The following is a 25,301-nucleotide window of genomic DNA, read 5'->3' as shown; positions in this document are numbered from 1 at the left end:
TTACTCAGGGTTCATCATGATAAATGTACTCTTTAATCTACAGCATCTATTTTGCCCATTCCCCACTCACCTCTGCTCTGATAATCATCAGTTTATTCTCCATAGTTAAGATTTTGTTTCTTGGTTTCTCTCTCTTTTTTCATTTTTCCTTTGTTCAATTTTTTTTTGTTTCTTAAATTATACATGAGTGAAATCATGTGCTATTTGTCTGCCTATGACTGACCTATTTTGCTTAGCATTATACTCTCTAGCTCCATCCATGTTGTTGCAAATGGCAAGATTTAATTCTTTTGAATGATATACAGTGAAATATTGGATATTATTGGAGACATATAGACAGATAGATAGATACACATACATATATATCACCTCTTCTTCATCCCTTCATCTATTGATGGACACTTGGGCTGCTTCCATAATTTGGCTACTGTAAATAATGCTGCTTAAACATAGGGGTGTGTATATTCCTTTGAATTAATGTGGGTTTTTTTTTTTTAATTTTTTTTGGTAAATACCCAGTAGTGTGAGTCTTAGATCATAGGGTAGTTCTATTTTTAACTGGTTTGAGGAATTTCCATACCATTGTCTACCATGGCTGTACCAGTTTGCATAGTCACCCACAGTGCAAGAGTGTTCATTAATCTTCACATCCTCACCAACATTTGTTGTTTCTTGTGTTTTTGATTTTGACCATTCTGACAGGTGTGAGGTGATAGCTCATTGTGGTGTTGATTTACATTTCCCTGATGATGAGTGATATGCATCTTTTCATGTGTCTATTGACCATCTATTTGTCTTCTTTGGAGAATTGTCTGTTCATGTCTTCTGCCCATTATTTAACTGGGTTACAGTTTTTTGGATGTTGAGTTACATAAATTCTTTTTATATTTTGGATACTGAACCTTTATCAGTATGCCATTTGCAAATATCTTCTCACATTCCAGATTCCCTTTTAGTTTTTTTGATTGTTTTCTTTGCTGTGCTGAAGCTTTTTTATTTTAGCAAGGTTTATTTTTGCTTTTATTTTACTTGCCACAGGAGATTATATCTATCTTTCTCTTGTTGATGTGATATATCACGTTGATTGTTTTGTGAATGTTGAACCATCTCGCATCCTGGAAATAAATCCCCTTTGATCATGATGAATGATTATTTAATGTGCTGTTGAATTTGATTTGGTAGTATTTTGTTGAGGGTTTTTGAATCTATGTTCATCAGAGAAATTGGCCTGTAGTTCTCTTTTTTTGTGGCATCTTTGTCTGGTGTTGGTATCAGGGAAATGCAGGCATTGTAGAATGAATTTGGAAGTCTTTCTTGCTCTTCTACTTTTTGGAAAAATTTGAGTAACTCTTCTTTAATGCTTGGTAGAATTCACTTGTAAAGCCATCTGGTCCTGGAGTTTTGTTTGTTGGGAGTTTTTTGATTACTGATTCAATATCATTGCTAGTAATTGAGCTACTTAAATTTTCTGTTTCTTCTTGGTTAAATTTTGGAAGGTTAAATGTGTCTATGAATTTATTCATTTCTTCTAGATTGTCCAATTTGTTGGCATATAGTTTTTAATAGTATTTTCTTAGAATTCTTTGTATTTCTTTGGTGTCGGTTGTTATTTCTTCTCTTCCATTTCTGATTTTGTTTATTTTAATCTTTTTTTAAATGAGTCTGGCTAAAGGCTTATCAATTTTGTTGATTTTTTTTAATAGAAAAACTAGCTTCTCGTTTCATTGATCTGTTCTATTGCGTTTTTTTATTTCTTATTTATTTTTGCTCTTATCTTTCTTATTTCCTTCCTTCTACTGGTTTCAGGTTTTGTTTATTGTTCCTTTTCTAGCTCCCAGTTTAGATTTGTTGAGATTTTTCTTGCTTCTGAAGTAGGCCTTTATTGCTATAAACTTCCCTCTTAGAACTGCTTTTGCTGCATTCCAAAGGATTTGGACTGTTGTGTTTTCATTTGCATTTGTTTCCATGCACTTTTTAAATTTTCTGGTTGACCCATTCATTGTTTTGTAGCATGTTATTTAACCGCCAATGTATTTATAGTCTTCCCACATCTTTTTCTTATGGTTGGCTTCTAGTTCCGTAGTATTGTGGTCAGAAAACATGCATGGTATGATTTCATTCTCTTTGAATTTGTTGAAGTTTGTTTTGTGGGCTAATATGTGATATATTCTGGAAAATGTTCTTGTGTACTTGAAAGGAATGTGTATTCTGCTGTTTTAAGGTGGAATGTTCTGAATATATCTGTTAAATCCATCTGTTCCAGTATGTCATTCAAAGCCATTGTTTCCTTGTTGATTTTCTGTTTAGATGATCTGTCCATTGATGTAAGTGGGGTGTTAAAATTCCCTAATATTATTGTACTATTATCAATTAGTTTCTTTATGTTTGTATTTGGGTACTCTTGTGTTGAGTGCATAAATATTTACAATTATATTTTCTTGTTAGAGTGCCCCCTTTGTTATTATGTAGTGTTCTTCTTTGTCTCTTGTTATAGTCTTTGTTTTAAAATCTGTTTTGTCTGTAAGTATTGCTACCCAGGCTTTCTTTACACATCTGCTTGTTTGTAAATGCTTCTCCATCCCTTCACTTTCAGTCTGCATGTTTCTGGTTCTGAAGTGTGTCTCTTGTAGTTAGCATATAGATGGGTCTTGTTTTTAATCATTCCATCACCCTATTTCTTTTGATTGGAGTGTTTTAGTCCATTTACATTCAAAAGAGTATTTATAGGTATTTATTGTCATTTGTTACTGGTTTTATGTTGTTTTTATAGTTTTTTTCTGTTTTCTTCTTTAGCTGTCTCCTCTCACAATTAGTTAGCTTTCTTTAGTGATATACTTGGACTCCTTTATTTATTTGTATATTTATTCATTTTTTAATTTAGGCTTATCTATCACCGGTTTTTGATTGGTAGATATTAATCAGTGTGCATATAACATCTCTAGATAGCGGTGTATATTAAGTTGTTGATCGCTTAAGTTTGAATCCATTCTATACTCTTTTTCCCATGTTTTAGGTATAGTTGTCATATATTACATTCTTTTATTTTGTGAGTCCCTTGACTGATTTTTACAGATATATTTATTTTAAATACTTCCATGCTTCCTACTTTCCTTAGTCTTGCTTGTGGTTTTCCATTTCCACTCAAAGAGTCCTCTTTAACATTTCTTATAGAGGTGGTTAGTAGTCATGAATTCCTTTAACTTTTGTTTGGGAAACTTTTTATCTCTCTTTCTATTCTGATTGATACCTTTGTCAGATTAGAGTATTCTTGGCTGGGGGCACCTGAGTGACTCAGTCTGTTAGACATCTGCCATCAGCTCAGGTCATGATCCCAGAGTTCTGGGATTGTGCCCTACATCATACTCCCTACCCAGCGGGGGTCTCCTTCTCCCTCTGGCTGTCCCTACCCCCACTTGCTCTCAAATAAATAAGTTAAAAAAATTTTTTTTTTTTAAGAGTGTTCTTGACTGCAGATTTTTTTTTTCCTTTTATCACTTTGAATATGTCTTGCCACTCTCTTCTGGTGTACAGAGTTTCTGCTGAAAAATTAGCTGATAGCTCTATGGGGTTTCCCTTGGATGTACCTCTTTTCTCTTACTACTTTTAAAGTTTTCTCTTTATCACTACTTCTTGCCATCTCAATTACTGTGTGTCTTGGTGTGTACCTCCTTAGGTTGAGTTTTTGGGGGGATATATGTGCCTTCTGGATCTGGATTTTTGTTTCTTTCCCCAAATGTGGGAATTTTTCAGCTGTTATTTCTCCAAACTAATTTTTGAACTTCCTTGCTCTCTGTTCTCCTTTTGGGATCCCTATACTGCAAATGTTATTACCCTTGTGGAGTCACAGTATTACCAAATTTATTCTCACTTTGTGTGTGTGTATGTACATACAGGTATATGTATACGTATATGTATATACGTATATGTATATATGTATACATATACCTGTACACAGACACACAGACACACACACACACACACACACACACACATATATATATATATATATATATATATATATATATATATATATTTTTTTTTTTTTTCCCCCTTGCCTGCTCAGCCTGATTACTTTCCATTACTCTGTCCTCAAGGTCACTGATTCAGTCTTGTGCTTCTTCTAGTCTGTTATTTATTCTATCTAGTATATTTTTAATTTTAATTATTTTGTTCTTGATCTCTGATTCGTTTTTTTTTTATCTAACTGTTAAGAGTTGCACTGATGTCTTCCACACTTTTCTCAAGTCCAGTGTTCATCTTTATGATCATTAATATAAATTCTCTATTAAACATTTTACTAATTTCCATTTCCCTTAGATCTCTTGCTGTGCTGTGATTTTGTCCTGTTCTTTCATTTAGGACATATTCCTCTGTCTCCTCATTTTTTCCAACTCTCTGTGTCTATTTCTCTGTGTTAGGAAAGACAGCTATGTCTCCCCCACTTGAAAGTAGTGGTCTTATGAAGAGGAGATACTGTAGTGCCCTATGTTCAATGTCCCTATTCACTGGAACCTGGAACTTCATGGATATCTCTATGTGTGATATGTGTGTGCTGCTGTTATAACTGAGCCACTTCTTCCTTCAGTTCACTCCGGTTGTCCAAACTTTGAGGCTCAATCATGACCGAAAATTTATTTGCCACTCTTATGCAGTCCAAAGTTAAAGAATCTGTACCAGTACCTGCATTTGATACCCACAACCTGACCACTAAAATAAAGTTTCAGGACCCAGAATAGGGCCTCAGATAAGCAGAACTACCTAGAAAATGTGGTTTTAACAAGTTAAAATTTCATCTGTAAGTTGCACAGGCCTCCCCAACCCTGTAAAATAGTATTTGGTTATATAATTGCCATGAAGGGAAAATAAAACACTCAGGATTTTGTGGAAAGATTAATAGTAAATAATAAATATGTCTAATTTCATCAGGCTATAAAACTTTATATATACATTTCTTTGGGTTTAGAGAGACTATGAAACCTAATATATATCACAAAACAAGATTAATATGATTATAGTATAAAATTATATTTCAGAAAAAAATAAACATTAGAAAATTTTATTTAGAATTGGAACTTTGTCTCATAGCTACAGGTAAAAAGATTTGGATACCCAAATAGTCAAAGTTAACATTCAAATAAGAATTGATTGAGCATTAAATATTTGCAATACACAAGGCTATCATTCTTTGGTATTACAGTGATTAAACTAACAACTACTATTTATTGAATGCCATGTACACTCAATTTTTAAAATATATGTTCATATCCCCTAAATAAGTTTTATTTCCCCCATGATATGTTGGTGAACAACTCAGATACTTCAGATAATTTGCTTTTGTTAACAAACCTAATAAACTAGACATGGTAACCAAGACTGTATAAAAAATCTCTGCCTTTATTTTATTATTCTTGGTGCCTGCCTTTTTTCCTTCAATACAGGGACAAAGGAAGCTATGTTTGTTACCCCCCCCAAAAAAAATAAATAAATAAAACTCCAAAGTACACTAGTTTTGAGAACAGAGCTGGATTGGAGCACAAAGATGAGACATAGCATGAAGATTTCTCATCCCTTCAAGATTCTTTGTGTACTCTATGAAGCCAAGTTTCCCCATCTAACACCACAGCTACTGTCTAAAAAGTTTGCAGATTCTGGGTGGTAATTGATTCCTATCAGGATTTTACTGAATGCCTTAGGAATTAACAGGATTAAAACAAATTAGAAGAAAACAAAACAAAACAAAAAAAGCTAACATTAATTGAGTTTTACAAAATGGCAGTGCCTCTTTGCAGAACTTTGTAAGTATTGTAACAATAACTGTGGAGTGAGTTCTATTATTAATCTATGTATTATAGATAACAAAACTGTGGCTTTTCAACATCACCTGCAAAATCTATGATTCAGGGGCACCTGGGTGGCTCAGTCATTGTTTGGCTTCGGCTCAAGTCGTGATCCCAGGGTTCTGGGATCGAGGCCTACATCAGGTTCGCTGCTCAGTGGGAACCCTGCTTCTCCCTCTCCCACTTCCCCTGCTTGTGTTCCCTCTCTTGCTGTGTCTCTCTCTGTCAAATAAATAAAATCTTTTAAAAATTTTAAACTATTATTCAAACACAGGTTATTACGTATTATGAAGGCTTAAATGATACTATATTAAAGTGTTAGATATAGAACACCCTATACTCTATCATTTAAACACCACTGTGTTTTGGGTATTTGATATTTCTGTCTCCAAAGACAGGCAGTGAGAAGTAGGGCTCCTGAGCCTCACTAGGCCTCCTTAATGAGGGTGAAAGGGAGGAGAAGAAAACCTTGAAGACATGATTCTCCACTCTGCCTTACTTCCCAGTACTCTTCTACCCCTCGCTCTTCCCTTTCACCCTCCTTTTTGGCCTCCAGGGTCCATAGAACTCAGGAGCCCTTTGTTTAGGCAGTGAGATTGAGCCCTACATTGGTGCTGATCTACCTGACCTTTGACCAGTGTGCCACTCCATGGGGAAAAATGGAATTTGGGGGAGTTGGCACCTCCTTTTGGGTTAGACTGGTTTATATTTTCATGATAAGTGATGAGAAACTTCACTGTTACTTTCATTTGGGTTCCTTGTTTTTAATCAGTTTTTAATCAGTTACTCTACCTGACAGCTCAGCTCTCTCACCTGCTCAGCTGAGTTCCTGACAGACAAGAGTGATCTGTTTATGTTTTTTAACTTTGTGAAAGATACTTTAAAATTGGACAAAACAGACTTTCCCTTCTGGTTATGGTATAGAAACTCACTAGAGACTTTCATTCTCATCCTTACAATCAAAACAAGACAGATATTCTTTAAAAAGTCATAGTTTGAAAAATATTAGAGAGCTGAAGTGGCCAGGGCCTCCCACAAGTGCAGATATAGCCACCTTCCAAAGGCAAGGATCAGAGCAAGAGAGCTGAGAGAAATCCATCAACGGTTCTTTGAGATGTCAGTTACCAGAGAAGTTTAGAGAAATCTCCCTCATCCAATCTCTTCTACTGAAAAATACAATTAAGAAAATGAGTAAGTAAATACACAAAAAGCAAAAAATTATTCTCATGACCTTTCTGTCAATTGACTTATTAAAAATATGAAAAGAACTCTTGAAAATTAATAATAAAAAGATAATTTAACAAAAATAAAGAAACCAGAAAAAAAACTTTCTTAAATAAAGGTTCACAAATGAAGATATATCAGTGGCCATAAACACAAGAAAAAAGGTTCTCAACATAAGCAGTCATCAAGGAACCACAAATTAAAACAACTATATATCACTTTAGAAGTAATAGAATAGCTAAAAATATAAAAGCCTAAGAATGCCACATGTTGATGTGGTATAGAACAAAACTGGAGGTTTCATATGTTTCTGTGGGGTAAAATTATAAAACCAAAATGGAGAAGTACTTGGCAGTTTCTTGTAAAGTTAATCATATACCTACGTAAGGACCATACTGTATGTAGGAGGATGAATTCTGAATAAGTCACAGAACATAGTTATCTGCTTCATGTCTGCCATTTAATATTACTTATACTAAGAAATACTATTTAGTTTTTCTGAAGCTCATTTCCTCATTTGTAAAGTAAATACTTTGAAGAGGTAGCTTTGAAGATCTTAAGAAACTTTCAAATACACATGCAATTCTATGTAATGAAGACATAGAATAGCATGCAGAATGCATGAGAAGTGGACTGTATCTTAAAGACCATAAAGAGATGATAGATTGAATAAGAATAAGAAGGCAAATCTAATGACAAATTCTATGGCCAGAACTGGAAACAGTGTTTAGGTAATAGAGTGACTAGTTTAAGATTACTCTATAGTGGATAGTTTACTAAATTGCTAAATTTTAGAGCTTTACAAGCCTAATGTGAACTCCCTCCCCTGCCTTTTATTCCTTTATTCTGACTCCAAGTTTTCTCGTTCATAAGCAGATGCCTGAAATATGAAAACAGAGGTACTTTTTTTTTTCATTTTTGTGTTGTTTTCAAAGATAAGAAGGGGATTCTATAGTGAAAGTATGAAGTATTTTATTTATTGGTTTTGAATAGGATCAGGAGAGAATTCAGAAAATAAATTTTAGAAGAGAAAGGAGAAAATGCACCCTATCTCAGTAGTTCTCCATTGTCTTCAGGATGGTGTGCCTTAGGACAGCACATGGCAGAAGCTAATTCCCATGTCAAAGGAAAGGAGCAGGAGAGGTCTTCAAAATTAAACCATCTGGAGTTCCCTGAGGCCTCCCTGCTTCCAGTTTCTACTAAGACCCATGTGTGTTCAATGTTTCCTTAGATTTCTACATTCTTTTATTAAATACCATCTGTTGGTTGGAGACCTTAGGGATTAGAACCACCTTAAACCTTGATATGCCTTACTGCAATGTTTGGATGGCTTCATTGGTTGACTTACTATTTTTTTCATTATATTTTTGGGAGCTTTTTTGGGCAGGAATAGTAATTTCATTACTAAACATGTATAATACTGCCAAATTATGCAATAATACACTTTATTATAAAAACTCTTCCCCTACCTGAGTGTAATTGACCTGCACTTTGAGGAATTTTGCAAGTTCAATCTGATAGAAAACTTTTTTTTTTTTTTTTTTTGTCTGTGAGTTGTGTGTGAAAATTAAGGTAGATTAAAAAATTAAAAATCTATCTTGGGCAATGTAGTTGCATCAAAATGCAAATCAAATTTTGATTTGAAAGTTTGTGCAAAAGGGAATAGGGAGAACTACATTTGGTATGATGTTTTTTCCAAGACAAGCAATTCTAGTCTTATGTGTTTCTGAAATAATTTGGAAAATTTGGAGAATGCATTTTTTTTTTCAAGATTTCTTATTTGAAGTAATTTACACGTTCTCATAAGAGCAGTTATAATGAATTGGGGTGTGTTTTTGAGTTGGGTCTCTCCTCTTTGGGCCAACTGTGAGGAAATTGTGAGACGTTGCCCTTAATGTTCTTAACAGACCCATTTTTATTAGAGAAATTCTACAAAGAAATGTTTTAATTATGTCAAAGATCTTAACAAGAGTTCTTAGAAAATCACACTTAATTCCATATTTACTCTAAAGCTATTTCTCATTTTGAAAATTTTTGTTGGCTTCAGAAAATCACTTTGGCTCTTCATCATTTACTCTAGACTCTTCTAGAAATGGAACTGGTTGGGGGATTTTTTTTCCCCTTTAATTTGTCTTTCTCCTAATAATCTGTCAATGCAGCTGAAAGAAGACAATTGGAATTTGCAACACTCTATCTAGAAATTGCTTTGGCTAACTGTGTATGTTCACTAAATAGTTTTTCTATCTTCTAAGTTAACAACTTCTAACAGCAATCTCTCACTGTTCTTCATGCCTCCACTAACAGTCTTATCTTCTTTACAGTCCCCCAACTCTAAGTAAAGTCATTGCCAAATGTTTTAGGTTTTAGTTATGGTAGTACCCCACACCTGGAATTGATTTTTGATTCAGTTATCTATTGCTCTGAAGAAAAAAAAAAAAAAAAAAAGCCCACCAAAAACAAATGGACCTAAAAAAAAAGGGTTTTTTTTTTTTTAGCTTTTTTTTTTTTTTTTTTTTTTTTTTTTTTTTATTGCCAGCCTAGTCAGTTGTTTGGTTTTCTCCAGGGATTACTTCTGAAGTTTCAAATATTTGATAGTTCACTGGAGTTGGAGGATCCAGTATGACTTACTTCATATGCATTTGTTTATACAAGTTGTAGGCTATGCTGCCTTGGTGTTTCTCTGTGTGATCTCTCTTCCTCTCAGTTGGCTAAACTCGGCATCTTGACAGGAAGGTGGTTTCCAGATTTCAGGAGATGTAGTGTATGATGTGTTCAAACCTAGTCTCAGAAACACATAGGTTGTTACTTCTGTTTCATTATATGGCTCAAAGTAATTCATAATGCTATTCCACATTCAAAAGGTGAAGAAAAAACACATTAACATTACAAAGAAGTGTGGGCAAGCCAAGTTATGTTTATTTGGGGTCATTGTTACAGATATCTAACACATCATTAAAATTTTCATTCTATAAATTTTTCTTCTGGTTACAGTGAACCTCTTTAAATTTTAAGATCTTTGCTACCAATCTGCTGGGATCACTCAGTCTTCTTTCATACCTGATGACCAAGGTTGCTAATTCTAAAGTTCTGTTAACCTAACTATATTCTGTCCTTGCATTTCCATCTTAATATTAATGGTCAATAGGTCAAGGTCAAGAAGGGTACTCCAAACAGCATGTTTTCCTAGAGGTACAGTAAACTCTGTTTCTTTTTAAAAGACTTATTTGTACAGCTTAAACTATGAGATATTATTATATTCTTGCTAGCATATTTTCTGACAAGAAAACTATAATCCGTCAGATCTTTACTCCTCCCTTTCAGCTCCCCGGCAAATATTTGACTGCTTTTTTTTTTTTTTTAAGATTTTGTTTAATTATTTGATAGCTCAAGTAGGCAGAGAGGCAGGCAAAGTGAGAGAGAGGAGAAAGCAGGCTCCCCGGCAAGCAGAGAGCCCGATACCAGGCTCCATCCCAGGACCCCGGGACCATGACCTGAGCCAAAGGCAGAGGCTTTAACCCACTGAGCCACCCAAGCACCCCTTGATTGCTTTTTTAAAATGGTTCCTGTATTTTAATGTGACTTGTTGCATGCATGTGTGTGTGCACATTTGTGTGCATGTGTGCTTTGCTTTTTTCCCCCTTAGCTTCTTGGATCTGTTGTTTTTATAGTTTTCATGAGATTTGGAAAAATTCATTCATCATTCTTTTAATTCCCTCTTTAATACCCCCTCCCCCTCACTACTCATCTCTTCTTCAGGACTCTAATTATACATTCATTAAATTGTTATTAAAATTTTCAGTTACCTCTGGAATTTGTTATATACCTTTAAATAATGTGTATTCGTCTGTATATTGAGCTTTTGGGGGAATCAGTTTCGCCTTTTCAAGTCCTATTTTTGTGCTTGACTAAAATGATTCAGAGAAGGCTTCATTCCAGCGATAGGTCATCCCTATTACAGAATGTAGTATATCTGGAGGCACTGGTGAATGCTAAAGGAATTCTCCAAGTGCTCTCTATTCTGATTGTACAGAGTAAGAACAACTTCCCAACCTCTATGAGCTTTTAGAGTAGATTAGCCCAGCTTTGTGAAGATGCACTGTGTGCTTTCAGAGTCTTAGACCAGTGAGTGACTCGGGACACCTCTCTAGAGTTCTGCCTTGCAAATTCTCACCACTTCATCCTTCCTGCACTCTGATCACCCTCTCCTCAGCTCAGAGAAACCGCTGTGCTGAGAAAAATGCCTCCAGGCAGAAATCTCAGTCAGCGTCACAGCGGTTGTTTTTTAGATTTCTGTTTCCAGTTGTTTGCAGCATGAGGATAATCTGCCCATTATGCTACCTGTTCAAAAGCAGAAGACCCCCCCAGTAATAACATCATTAATGTTTTTTCTTTACACAAGTCTGAGAAGGTTGAAAATACATTGTTCGTTATCATTGCCATCATTTTCTCCAGGCCATTTTCATTTCAAGAAATAATTTTAAATATTCTTAGCTTAATTTTAGAAGTTTATTTAACAATTTATTTCATCAATTTCAGGATACACTTTGCTGGTAATTACAATTAATGACATACAGACTTTAATCCCCTAACATATTTTATTTATCTTATTTTATCATTATTATTTTATTTATTTATTTATCTATTTATTTGACAGAGAGAGATCACAAGTAAGCAGAGAGGCAGGCAAAGAGAGAGAGAGGAAGAAGTAGGCTCCCCTGAGCAGAGAGCCCAATGTGGTACTCGATCCCAGGACCCTGAGATCATGACCTGAACTAAAGGCAGAGGCTTAACTCACTGAGCCACCAGGTGCCCATATTTGTTTGTTTGTTGCTTTTTTAAGTAGGCTCTGTGCTGGATGTGGAGCCCAGCATGGGGCTTGAACTCACAACCCTGAGATCAAGATCTGGGTTGAGATCAAGAGTCAGATGCCCAAACGACGGAGCCACCCAGACTCCCCTTCAACATATTTTAAATATGATTATGATAAAAATGTTGAATGTTTTTACTTGATGATAAATATTTATATTCCTTCTTCAATTATGTGGTTCTTCAATAGTCTTTTGAGAATACTATAGCTTTTATTATCTAGCTTGATAGTAAACCATGAGTAGACAAATAGATATTGAAATTAAATATGACTATTCTCCTATCCTTCCCTCTCCCTCTCCCCAATATTCTTTCTCTATGTCAAAGCACAAATTATTAAGGTTTTTATATTTGTGTGTAATGTATATTTAAACATGATTGACAATGTATTGTATAGCTATAGTTTTTTGGAAAAGTCGGTCTTTTAGGAATTCTTTTTCAGATCTTCAGTAAATTTTTTCTTTAAATTTCAACAACAACAGAAAACACTATTTTTCTCCTTGTAAACTCTTCAAAAGTACAGGCTAGGTTTCACACTGGGCTTTCGGTATGCATAGAATGTGATAGTGAATCACTGTTTACATTTGGGAAGCTTGCTTAATTACCCAGCAACTACTGGCCAAGTCTATATATGGCTCTTTTAACATTTAGCCCCACATATTCTGTCCCCTGTTAACATTGGACTGTTAATGTAAGCTGTAACTTTCATGTTTCAGCTCTGGATTCATTTTGTCCTCTCAGCTTAGATGTCCAAAAAAGTGAATTACATTTCTAGAAGATATCCACTTGCAAAAGAAACTAGTTAAAATTTTCTTTCTTCCCTAATAATGCTCCTTCCCAATCACCAACTACAATTTTCCAGGACATGTTACTAATATCTTAATTAGCTGAGGCAGATTATCTACAAGGTTTGGGTTTACTGTGTGCATTTCTTTTAGTATCTGTAAAACACCACTTGTGAGTGAAAAATGTAGTGAGTTGTGCAATGTTTTCCCTTTTATTTATTTACTTATAGTTTGTTTTTTTACAAATACCTTATAAATGCTATATAGTTAATTATTTCACAAGCAATACTGTGATGTATTTTTTTCTCCCTTTCTCTTGAAAAGAAGAAACATGGAAATCTCTGTCATCACTACTACTGCTAATAATTATTATAGCTAACATTTCTCTTACTTGCAAAGTACTAGATACTGTTTGCAGTACTTTTCTGTGAAAAACATATTTAAAACATTAACATTGCAAGGTATGCTTGATTATTTTCTCCTATTTTATTTTACAAATGAGAACCAAAACACAGAGTCAAAGACTTGCCCAGAAAGACTGGTAAATGGTGAAACCAGGGTTAGAACCCACACTATGTACCACAACTGCAGTGAGCTAACATGCCTACATTGTCTCAGTTAGGAGGGATGGAAATGACCATTGATCGTTCAGTTCTTTTGCTTAAAATGTCTGAACTAAATCTTTGATACATAAATGTTGTGAATGTTAAAATGATTGCATACAAATAGAAAAATGTGCTGTAAGTTTATAGAACTATCATTGATTAGAAATTACTTTAGTTCATTGTGTAATTAATTGCCTCACCTTGCTCATCTGTAAGCAGGAACTGTTTCTGTCAAATATTCAGTGCCTTTCTATATCTAACTTAGGCATTGTACCTAATAGGCAATTAATAAATATTTATTGAAACATAAAGATGAATTAAAAAAGTATATAACGCTATAAAACTTCATCCTTATATAAATATTCAGAGTAATATTCAGAGGTAAATTACAATTTCAAAGATGTGTATATTTTAAACTCTGTGTGTGTGTGTGTGTGTGTGTGTGTGTGTGTGTGTCTGTTTTGGGAGGGTGAAAGTACTGTGATTCTAAATGACTAGAAATCCTGTTATCCATCCACCTACTGATACTTAATTATGACTTAAAGGAGCCCTGTTGCAGTTGAATTAAATGGCATTTTATTGACCCTGAGAATTTTTTAAAAAGTGATTTTTTACATTTCCCATGTATACTAATAGCCACTGAATTCAGAATGTAAGTGATCCATTGGCTCTTAGCTATCTCTTTGTGCCTAATGATTAGTAGCTCTTATTCTGTATAGTATCACATCTTTAACCTGGGACATCTATTGTGTAGAAAATCAAAATCTGCATTTTTCAGGATAATCATGATAGTACTTTGTAGTTGATTATCCCTGGGCTTCAGTAAAACCTAGAAGTATTAATTAAATTTTATGGGATTGTATTTCCTTTAAAATATGTGTGCAGAAAGATCAAGATACCATTATATTTTCTAAGAGATTGGAAATGAGTGATTGAGAAAAAACACTGCCCTTTTTCTCTTTTATTTGATTTTAAAATATTTGAGACTCTTTTTTTAAAAGATTTTATTTATTTATTTGACAGAGATCACAAGTAGGCAGAGAGGTAGGCAGAGAGAGAGTGGGGGAAGCAGCCTTCCCACCAAGCAGGGAGCCTGATGCAGGGCTCGATCCCAGGACCCTGGGATATGACCTGAGCCAAAGGCAGAGGCTTTAAAGCACTGAGCCACCCAGGTGTCCCAGAAATATTTGAGACTCTTGACTGACAAATGGTATTACCTTTCTAATAGACTCTCCATATATAAGATCAAAATATTTAAGGGTGCGTGGGTGGCCCAGTTGTTAAGTGTCTGCCTTTGGCTCAGGTCCTGAATGCAGAGTTCTGGAATTGAGCCCCACATCAAACTCCCTGCTCAGTGGGAAGCCTGCTTCTCCCTCTCCTACTCCCCCTGCTTGTGTTCCCTCTCTGCTGTGTCCCTCTCTATCAATCAAATAAAGAAAATCTTAAAAAAAATATATTTAAGATTTCAGGAGCACCTGGGCAGGTCAGTCAGTTAACCATCCAACTCCTGATCTCAGCTCAGGTCGTGATCTCAGTGTTGTGAGTTCAAGACCCCGATGTTGGGCTCCACACGGGGAGTGGAGCCTATTTGGAAAGGGGGCATGGCACCTGTGTGGCTCAGTAGGTTAAGCACCTGACTCTTGGTTTTGGCTCAGATCATGATCTCAGGGTGGTGAGGTAGCCTGTCAGGCTCCACATTCAGTGCAGAGTCTGCTTGAGATTCTCTCACCCTCTCCCCCTCTGCCTTCCCCACTACTAAAATAAATAAATAAATAAATAAATAAATAAATAAATAAATAAAATCTTAAAAAAAATAAAGATTTCCTTCTTTTAAAAAATGAATTTAAGATTTCATTAAAATAAAATGCCTGTTTTATATTCACAGAAGGAAACCAACTATTACTGGCTAATACTTCCTTTTAGTTAATATTGTTCTTTACTTCAACACCAAATATTTGCAGTTATCTTCCCTATCACCATTAGCTTCTGAAAGATATTTCAGTCACACATATGTTTTAAGAATAATTTATTTTATTTTTTATTCAAATTTTATAAGAAAAATATTATGTGAAAAAATTCCTATAACTCTTGATTAATGTTCAAACATATTTTTAGTCCAGTGTTTTCCTAAGTTAAACTTTTTTTTCCTACAAAATAAAATATTATAGTTAAGATTGAGTATTTTAGGATTAGCTGAACCTAAACTAAAGCCTCTACTATGTTCATGATGTGTGGTTCGAGTGAGTACAAATCACTTCAAATGTTTAAGTCTAAATTAGCTGATCTTTAAAATGGGTATGTATACTTCATGGATTTATAGGGGTAATCAAATAAGATCATGGATGTAGAGGTCTTAGCACATAAGAAATAATAAATTGTAGGTGCTCACAGCTATTGTTTATACCTTTATTAATTCTCTGGCCTCATCCTCTACCACATTACCTAACTCATTCTACTTCAGAACAGTGGATCTCTTACTTTTCCTCTAAACCACTGATGTCTTATGGCACTTTCTACAGTTATGGGAAGGCAATGCCCTATGCAGTTTCTGCTAGGCATGTGTGGTTATTGTGTACTTCCAAAGTGTATCGTGCCATCAGAGAATGAATTTTAATTTTATTTAATTCCAGTTAATTTAAGTGTAAGTAGCTAATGGCTCCCTTATTTTATAGTACAGCTCTAAAGCACCATGGACTTTTTGTTTGCTATTCTTTGCCTTTAGTGCTCATTTCTAAATTTTGCTTTCCCATATTCTTCAAGTGTTTGTTCAAATATCACTTTCTTAGAGATGCCTTCTTTGCCAGTCTATATAAAATGGCAGTACATGTTCAAATAGTCATTCCATTTTATCCTTACGTAAGTTTAACTTTATGCCGTTGGTCACATTCTGATAAAACTGTGATATTGTTGTTGTTGGTTTTGTTTAGGCTTTCTTACACTACAGTAAAAGTTCTGTGAGAACGTGGATTTTGTGTAATTCTTTTCACTGTTTCATCCCAGTGCCTAGTATATGGCTGATAGAGGGCACTTAGCACATATTTGTTAAATAATGAAATAACTGAATAGATCCCATTTGCCATCATTACTGGGACTCTGTTTTCTCAAGGCTTTTTCCTTCCAGTCCTAGTTACAGGTTTCCAATGTAAAGTTTGTAAACTCACAACCTGCAATTGTATGCAGAAACAGGTATACTTACTTCAGACACTGTGGTAGTTAGGATAATTGCAGCCAACCTTGTAAAATAAAGAAAATTGACAGGGAGGCAGTTATGATGATTAGGCAGTTAAGGCTAGTGGGCAAGGTGAGAGTTGACTTGTAGAATCAGGACATTGGCTTATGAAGAAGCTGAGGAACAGTCAGAAGGAAGTCCTGACCAGTAGTGATGGGTAAGAAGTACTGAAGTCTGGTGGAAAAAAAGCAAGGGTAAAATTGCAGGAAGACAGGGTAAACTGATGCTCTGCACAGAAAAAAGGAAATTAATAGGGAATTAATCATAGAGTTTAACGAGCTTGAGACAATACACAAGCTGACAAGACATTGAAGAGGCTTCATGCATGCATGAGACCCTTTGTGGGCTGGAATTCTGGGAGATGAGTCCAGTGAAAAGACTACAGCTAGAGCCTGAGATTTGGGATATGTCTGCTGGGGAGCAAATATTCACGAGTAGATGAGCTCAGAAAGGGAGAGAACATCACTTATGGAAGAAGGGTGAAACAAGGTGCTCTGGGAATATGCAAAATTATAGAGAAATGGAGTCATGTAAAAGGTAAATGGTCTTGATATTGTCTGGAATTGAATACTAGTTCTGGCACTTGCTAACTGGGTGACCTTGTTCAGTAACCTACCATTTTGATGACAGTATCGCTATAATTGTAAAGTGAGAAGTATAATAATATCTACTGCAGAAGGTGGTTGTGAGGCCACATAAATTCATGAATGTAAAATGCTTAGGGAAATTCTTTGTTTACAGAAAATTCTCAGACCATGATGTTAGATAACAACAGAAGATATTAGGAGAGTAATGTGCAGAAAGGTTGCACAAAGTCAGGGAATCCCATGAAGGAGAATGTTTCAAAAAGAATGAAATCAGATAATAAAAATCACTTTGAGTACCTAATTTGATTTGAGTTAATTCTCATAGCAACTCTGTGTGAGATGAAAATAAGCATCCATTTCTACATAAGTAGACTGAGACTCATAAATATTACATGTGGAGTTGGAATTCTAGTCCAGGCCTGTACAGCTCTAGAGCCCATTCTCTTAACCTACATTTCACATTTCCCAGAGGGAAGATGAGGGTACAAGGAGGTCTAGAAGGAAGATGAAGACCATGGTGGTACCATTGAGCTTGAGTGACAAGAGCAAGTAGCATGTATTAAATGAAGGACTGCAAAGCAGATTGCCAAGAATTTAATTGAGGGTACACAGAGGGGAGATGGAAGTGACTTAGGTGGACAACTCTTCTGGCAACCTTGACTAACAGCAAGAGACAAAATAGAGTAATAGCTGGAGGGCAAGAACATGTAAAGTAGAGCTGATTTAGAGAAGGGAAATAGGAACATGTTTCTACCCAAATGATGGGAGAAAAGTGGGAAGGAGGCTACTGGAAATGGAGGTTTGAGCAAGGAGGATAAATAGCAGCTCTTAAATTGAGAGGACAGAGAACTGGCTAAGGAAGTCTGAGCAGGGGAGAGTAGATGAGTGGACCTGGATGTGAGAGAGGCAAAACTAAAGGCTTTGTTGGATTTGGGGTCTCTTACTCCATGAAACAGAAGAGTAAAATATCATTCTTTTTTTCTGTCTTCAAAAGACAAGAGATTTTTTCAGATGAATGAAGGGTGGGAAACTGGAGGTTGCTAAGCAATTACAAAGGAAGACCATGAGTCAAGAGAGAGAACAGGGAGAGCATGGCCTGTGGTGTCTACTCTGCATTTCAAAGAAACGGAAAGACAAATAGTTTTCCAGACCTGGTGTGACAACCCTGCTGCATCCCTATGTCCGGTGAGGTATAACCCGCAGGGGACAATGTGGACCACACCGTCACTGTATACATGTATTTGTTTCTTATTAATGTGGTAATATATATCTCTTATTAATGTGGTAATATAAATCTCACAAATGTAGTGACCTACAGTCTTACAGTCTGGAACTCATAAATCCAGAATCAGTATCACTGGACTGAATCAAAGTGTTGGCAGGGCCTGTCCCTTTTGGAGGCTAGGGGACAATCTATTTCTTTCCTCTTCTAGCTTCTAGACAAACCGGGCATTCTTAGGTTCTGAATCACTTTTGGTTCTGAATCACTCTGAATCTCTGCTTCTATCATCATATGCGTTTGTTTTTATCTCTGACTGCTGATACTCCTGCCTGCACTTGTAGTTACATTAAGCCCACCCAGATAATCCAACTTCCTCAACATCTTAATCATATCTGCCCTGTTCCTTTTACCAGGTGAAAATAACATATTCAAATATCCCAGAGATAAGGACTTGGACATCTTTTGGTGGGGGGGAGTGTGCATTATTTAGCCTGTTACATATCTCTAAACTAGAGTATACATCTTTCTGAACTATTGTGTTCAGATAATTCTCCCTGTTTGTAGGAGACCAGAGAGTCTCTGATGAAAATATCTCCAGAGGGAAAAATGAAACCGCCAGGTCTGTGAACAGTAAAAGCAGCAGAGTACCTGCGAGAGTCCCGTGGTGGTGGGATAGTGCTTTGTGAAGAGGATTTGTTTCTGGGTACCTGTGAGACAGCTCCTGCTGGTGGGTATGGGGAGGGGTGGCTCCAGGTGACTTTACAGGTGGATAGGAGTCAGGAAAATGTAGGAATACAGATATTAAAGCCTTTCTCTGGACCTGAAAAAGTTTGGTAATGTCTGAGGAAGGTCCCTGTAAGTATTCGTGGACATGTAACCCACTTTAATTCACTTTCCACATCCCTAAATGAAATCTATTATTTCCTGAAGCCATACAGTTTAAAAGTACTTGACCTGAAAGTAACTCATTTAAAACTCACAGAAACTCTGGTGGGACAGGACTCCTTTTTGTCAGTTTGTTTTTTTTTTTTTTCTTTTTTAATTGTTGTTGTTGATTTTTAAACAAGGAAACAGAAGCTATGTGATTTTTCCAGGGTTACACAGCTAGTATGTAGTAGAACCCAGTCACAGTTTATGAATTGATATCTTTTATTTTCTGCCATCTCAGATTAAATCTTAATTGTCCTCCATAATAGTCTCTTGCATACAACCCCAACTCCTTTCCTTTGCTTATTCAGGAAAAAAAAAAAAAAAAAAAAAAAAAAGACCAATTGTAGCAAAATAAACTTTCTGCTTGCTCTTACTTCACTGATATAGCTGGATGTGGCTAGAGGAAACCTCATCACACTGATAAATCCATGATATTTAGCCTCAAATATGCCATTGGTGCTGTCCACAAATCCTGCTTTCTTAATTTGGTACATTCCCTTTCCCTGTCTATGAGGTGACTATTTCATACCTTCTTTATTCTGACCTCAAAAACTCCTCATATTCAGAGTCTCAGCTGGTGAGAAATCAGCCAACAAGAAGAAAAATTTCACAGGCATCTTCATCTGAATGCCCAAAGTATATTTATTTATCCACAAATACCATCTAGACACTGAACAATCAGAATTCCCATTGTTCATAAATCATCACTTACGGCTTATGAATACTTCTAAGTAGTGTAGTATCGCCAGCTCAGGCTACCAAAGTTGAATTTACATAGCCATGTTCCTTCACACACATTCTACTTGCCTTCCCACTGCTCCCAGTGAGGAAGTGGAATGAGAAGGAGCTGTTTTGTAAGCTCATTAATGAAGAAAGCAGGGACTGTGTTATGTTGGACTTATCTGTTTAATAGGTGGAATTTGGAATTAGATGCCTGATTTCTAGTTCTGGCTTGGCCATGTATAGGCTGTGTAACCTTGAATATGATTTGGTTTCCCCCATCCTAACAGAGAATTTATAGCAATATCCATATCATATTGAGTGGGTTAAATGAGACAACTCATGTAAAATGCTCAGACCATGTACCTGGTAAAGAAAATTGAACACACCTAGGCATAATCTCACTGATAACATGCTTCATATTCCAGGTAAAATGCAGGTAAAGTCTCTTAAGGATAAGATACAAGAAAATTATATCAAAGCCAAAGGAGTAGGGGTACCTGGTGGGCTCAGTCAGTACATCATGAAACTCTTGATCTTGGGGTCCTGAGTTCAAGCTCCACATTGAGTGTACAGATTACTTCTTTAAAAAATGCTGAAGAAGGGGACAGATGTCCATAAAATCCCCTCAGTACAGGAGTTGATCCAAATATATCAGTTTGACGTGTCATTCTTCTAATAGGGGACCAGCCTGGACATTTGTTGGGAAGTCTGTGTGTCTTTGGCACAGGGCATAGCTAGAGCATTTATCACATAAAACAGATAAGGCAGCTTTAATTTATTAGTCAAGCTGTCTCAGGGCTCCATTTTAAGGTATATTTTGTAATGGTCACATTAGGTGATGCCAAAGGGCCAGTTGGGACTAAATTTATCAGAAAGGAAAGATTTCTAGGTCAGTACATCATTTAAGGATACATAAGATTTGGTCTGTTCAGGGATGGGGCCAAAAGATTACTGATGTCTTAGAGAACTATTTCTGAAAGTTCTTGGTGAGTCTCTCTTTTGGGAGTTGGTTGTAAAAACACTAAATTCTGAACCATTACCAATTTGTCTCTGTTTTGTCTTCATACACATCAGAGGATTGTAGTGCATATCTGTGTCCTGTCAGGCCTTTTTCTATAGTAGGAATAGAAGCAGAAGGCCTGTGGATTTTTATTAAGAGTAAATTTCTGGGATTTACAGGTTTCCTTTGTTTTCTGGGGGAAAAAAATCACATCCATTGAGATTTATCTTTAGTCATATAAACTTAAGGAATGAAAATAAAATGGAGTATATTCAATTTTAAATATAGTTTAATATGCTTGAGTTCATATACTTAACTGCATATATAATATGGATTAATATTATAATAAGGCCTTTAAAAATGAAGGCTAAAGTGGTAAACACAGTAACAACAAGCATAACTGGCATCCAGATATTGGCTTCTGAATGTCGTTTTTCAGTAAAATGAACCAGTGTTCTTTGGAGAAATTGTTGATTTTAGGGACAGGGAGGTAAAAGATAAGATATTTTTCAGCCACTTTTCCATGTTGCCATCACAATTTGAACTTGTATCTTTTTCTATACCAGCAACACTACTAAAAAGAAGCTATTCATTTTTAAAAGGGATGAATTATCATTATTTTCTGTGAAGAGACTATCTTCTGTAGGGTTTATAACCTGTACCATACATCTTCAGTGTAGTAAAGACTGCTTTAACATATTTGACCTCTTTGCAACGATATTTTCATTCTTTGAATGTTAATTTATTTAACATGTATTTCATTTGAGTACCTAATGTGATTGCTGATACCTTATAAAGGCACTGTTTCTGAAAGTAATTTTAAAAATTAGGACATCTGGGTGGCTCATTGATTAAGCATCTGCCTTTGGCTCAGATCATGATTCCAGAGTCCTGAGATCAAGCCCCACATCAGGCTTCTTGCTTGGTAGGGAGTCTGCTTCTCCCTCTGCCTGCTGCTTCCCTTGTTTGTGCTCTCTCTCTCTGACAAATAAATAAAACCTTAAAAAAAAAAAAGTTAAAAAAAATTTTGAATGAATTTAAGAAATGTACTGAATATTTGTTGATTGTTTCCTCCGTAAGTCAGTTTAACTTTCATTTTCATATTCATTTCATATTCATTTTATTTCATATTCAAAATAATTCCATTATTTTGACAGTGGGATAAAGAATATGGGTATTTGAGAACTCACTCACTTGCATATAAAGATTTCAGTTTTAAGCATTATTTTTCCTAAAATTAGCATTGGAATGCTTTCTAAAAGAAATACTTTGCAAACCCTGTTTCACTGCAGAATTTCTAAGTCTATATAGAAACAATTATAGTTGAACAAAGATTGGCAATTATTTTGTGAAGATTTTCTTTCAGTTGTATATAAATCTCTTCTAACATTTAATAAACAATTAATAGAAGTTTATTTTAACCTAAAAATACTGTAATATCAAAAAAGAAGGGAGTGCTCAAAAAATTAAAATTTATAGAGGCATGTTATGAAGGCAGCTGAACTTAATTACCTATTAAGAATACCTTACCATGAGGGAGGAGTCAAGATGGCGGAGAAGTAGCAGCTGAGACTACTTCAGGTTGCGGGAGATCAGCTAGATAGCTTATCTAAAGATTGCAAACACCTACAAATCCAACGGGAGATCGAAGAGAAGAAGAACAGCAATTCTAGAAACAGAAAATCAACCACTTGCTAAAAGGTAGGACTGGCGGAGAAGTGAATCCAAAGGGACGGGAAGACAGACCCCGGGGGGAGGGGCCGGCTCCCGGCAAGCGGCGGAGCAACGGAGCACAAAATCGGGACTTTTAAAAGTCTGTTCCGCTGAGGGACATCGCTCCAGAGGCTTAACTGGGGTGAAGCCCACGCGGGGCCAGTGTGGCCTCAGGTCCCGCAGGGTCACAGAAGGATCGGGGTGTCTGAGTGTCGCAGAGCTCGCAGGTATTAGAACAGGGAAGCCGGCTACAGAGACGGAGCCGAGGAGTGAGCTCACAGCTCGGGCTTACCTTGAACCGGTCGCAGGCTCGGTGAGCTCGGAGCGCAGCCGGAGGCCAGGCAGACGGGAGCAATTGGACGCTGTTCCCTGAGGGCGCACTGAGGAGTGGGACCCCGAGCTCTCGGCTCCTCCTGGCCGGAGACTGGGAGGCCGCCATCTTCCTTCCCGTCCTCTGGACTCTACGGAAAGCGCTCAGGGAACAAAAGCTCCCGAAAGCAAACCCGAGCGGATTACTCAGCCCGGCCCCTGGTAAGGGCGGTGCGACTCCGCCTGGGGCAAAGACACTTGAAAATCACTACAACAGGCCCCTCCCCCAGAAGATCAACAAGAAACCCAGCCAGGACCATGTTCACTTACGAGGAGTGCGGTTTCAATACCAAGGAGAGCCGCGGAATTCCAGAGGAGGAGAAAGCAAAGCACGGAACTCATGGCTTTCTCCCCATGATTCTTTAGCCTTGCAGTTAATTTAATTTTTTTTTCTTTTTCAATTTTTTTCTCTTCTTCTTCTAAATTTTTTTAAACTTTTACCCTTTTCTTTTTTAACGTTTTTTAACTAGTTTATCTAATATATATATATATTTTTTCCTTTTTATATTTTTTTCATTATTGGTTTTCTTTTTTTTATTTGTTTCTTTTTTCTTTTTTCTTTTATTTTTTTTCTTTCTGAACCTCTTTTTATCCCCTTCCCCCCCCCTCACGATTTGGGATCTCTTCTGATTTGGCTAAAGCATATTTTCCTGGGGTTGTTGCCACCCTTTTAGTATTTTACTTACTCCTTCATATACTCTTATCTGGACAAAATGACAAGGCGGAAAAATTCACCACAAAAAAAAGAACAAGAGGCAGTACCAAAGGCTAAGGACCTAATCAAAACAGACATTGGTAATATGTCAGATTTAGAGTTCAGAATGACGATTCTCAAGGTTCTAGCTGGGCTCGAAAAAGGCATGGAAGATATTAGAGAAACCCTCTCGGGAGATATAAAAGCCCTTTCTGGAGAAATAAAAGAACTAAAATCTAATTAAGTTGAAATAAAAAAAGCTATTAATGAGGTGCAATCAAAAATGGAGGCTCTCACTGCTAGGATAAATGAGGCAGAAGAAAGAATTAGCGATATAGAAGACCAAATGACAGAGAATAAGGAAGCTGAACAAAAGAGGGACAAACAACTACTGGACCACGAGGGCAGAATTCGAGAGATAAGTGACACCATAAGACGAAACAACATTAGAATAATTGGGATTCCAGAAGAAGAAGAAAGAGAGAGGGGAGCAGAAGGTATATTGGAGAGAATTATTGGAGAGAATTTCCCCAATATGGCAAAGGGAACAAGCATCAAAATCCAGGAGGTTCAGAGAACCCCCCTCAAAATCAATAAGAATAGGTCCACACCCCGTCACCTAATAGTCAAATTTACAAGTCTTAGTGACAAAGAGAAAATCCTGAAAGCAGCCCGGGAGAAGAAGTCTGTAACATACAATGGTAAAAATATTAGATTGGCAGCAGACTTATCCACAGAGACCTGGCAGGCCAGAAAGAGCTGGCATGATATATTCAGAGTTCTAAATGAGAAAAACATGCAGCCAAGAATACTATATCCAGCTAGGCTATCATTGAAAATAGAAGGAGAGATTAAAAGCTTCCAGGACAAACAAAAACTGAAAGAATTTGCAAACACCAAGCCAGCTCTACAGGAAATATTGAAAGGGGTCCTCTAAGCAAAGAGAGAACCTAAAAGTAGTAGATCAGAAAGGAACAGAAACAATATACAATAGCAGTCACCTTACAGGCAATACAATGGCACTAAATTCATATCTCTCAATAGTTACCCTGAATGTTAATGGGCTAAATGCCCCAATCAAAAGACACAGGGTATCAGAATGGATAAAAAAACAAAACCCATCTATATGTTGCCTACAAGAAACTCATTTTAAACCCGAAGACACTTTCAGATTTAAAGTGAAGGGGTGGAAAAGAATTTACCATGCTAATGGACATCAGAAGAAAGCAGGAGTGGCAATCCTTATATCAGATCACTTAGATTTTAAACCAAAGACTATAATAAGAGATGAAGATGGACACTATATCATACTCAAAGGATCTGTCCATTTCAGTGAGGGGAGTGTTAAAGTCCCCTACTATTATTGTATGATTGTCGATGTGTTTCTTTGATTTTGTTATTAATTGGTTTATATAGTTGGCTGCTCCCACGTTAGGGGCATAGATATTTACAATTGTTAGATCTTCTTGTTGGACAGATCCTTTGAGTATGATATAGTGTCCATCTTCATCTCTTAT

The sequence above is a fragment of the Lontra canadensis genome, unplaced genomic scaffold (genome assembly GCF_010015895.1).
Source record: "Lontra canadensis isolate GAN:19392208 unplaced genomic scaffold, GSC_riverotter_1.0 scaffold74, whole genome shotgun sequence".
NCBI lineage: Eukaryota > Metazoa > Chordata > Mammalia > Carnivora > Mustelidae > Lontra > Lontra canadensis.
The sequence above is the reverse complement of the archived record's forward strand: the minus strand, read 5'-3'. Positions refer to the sequence as shown.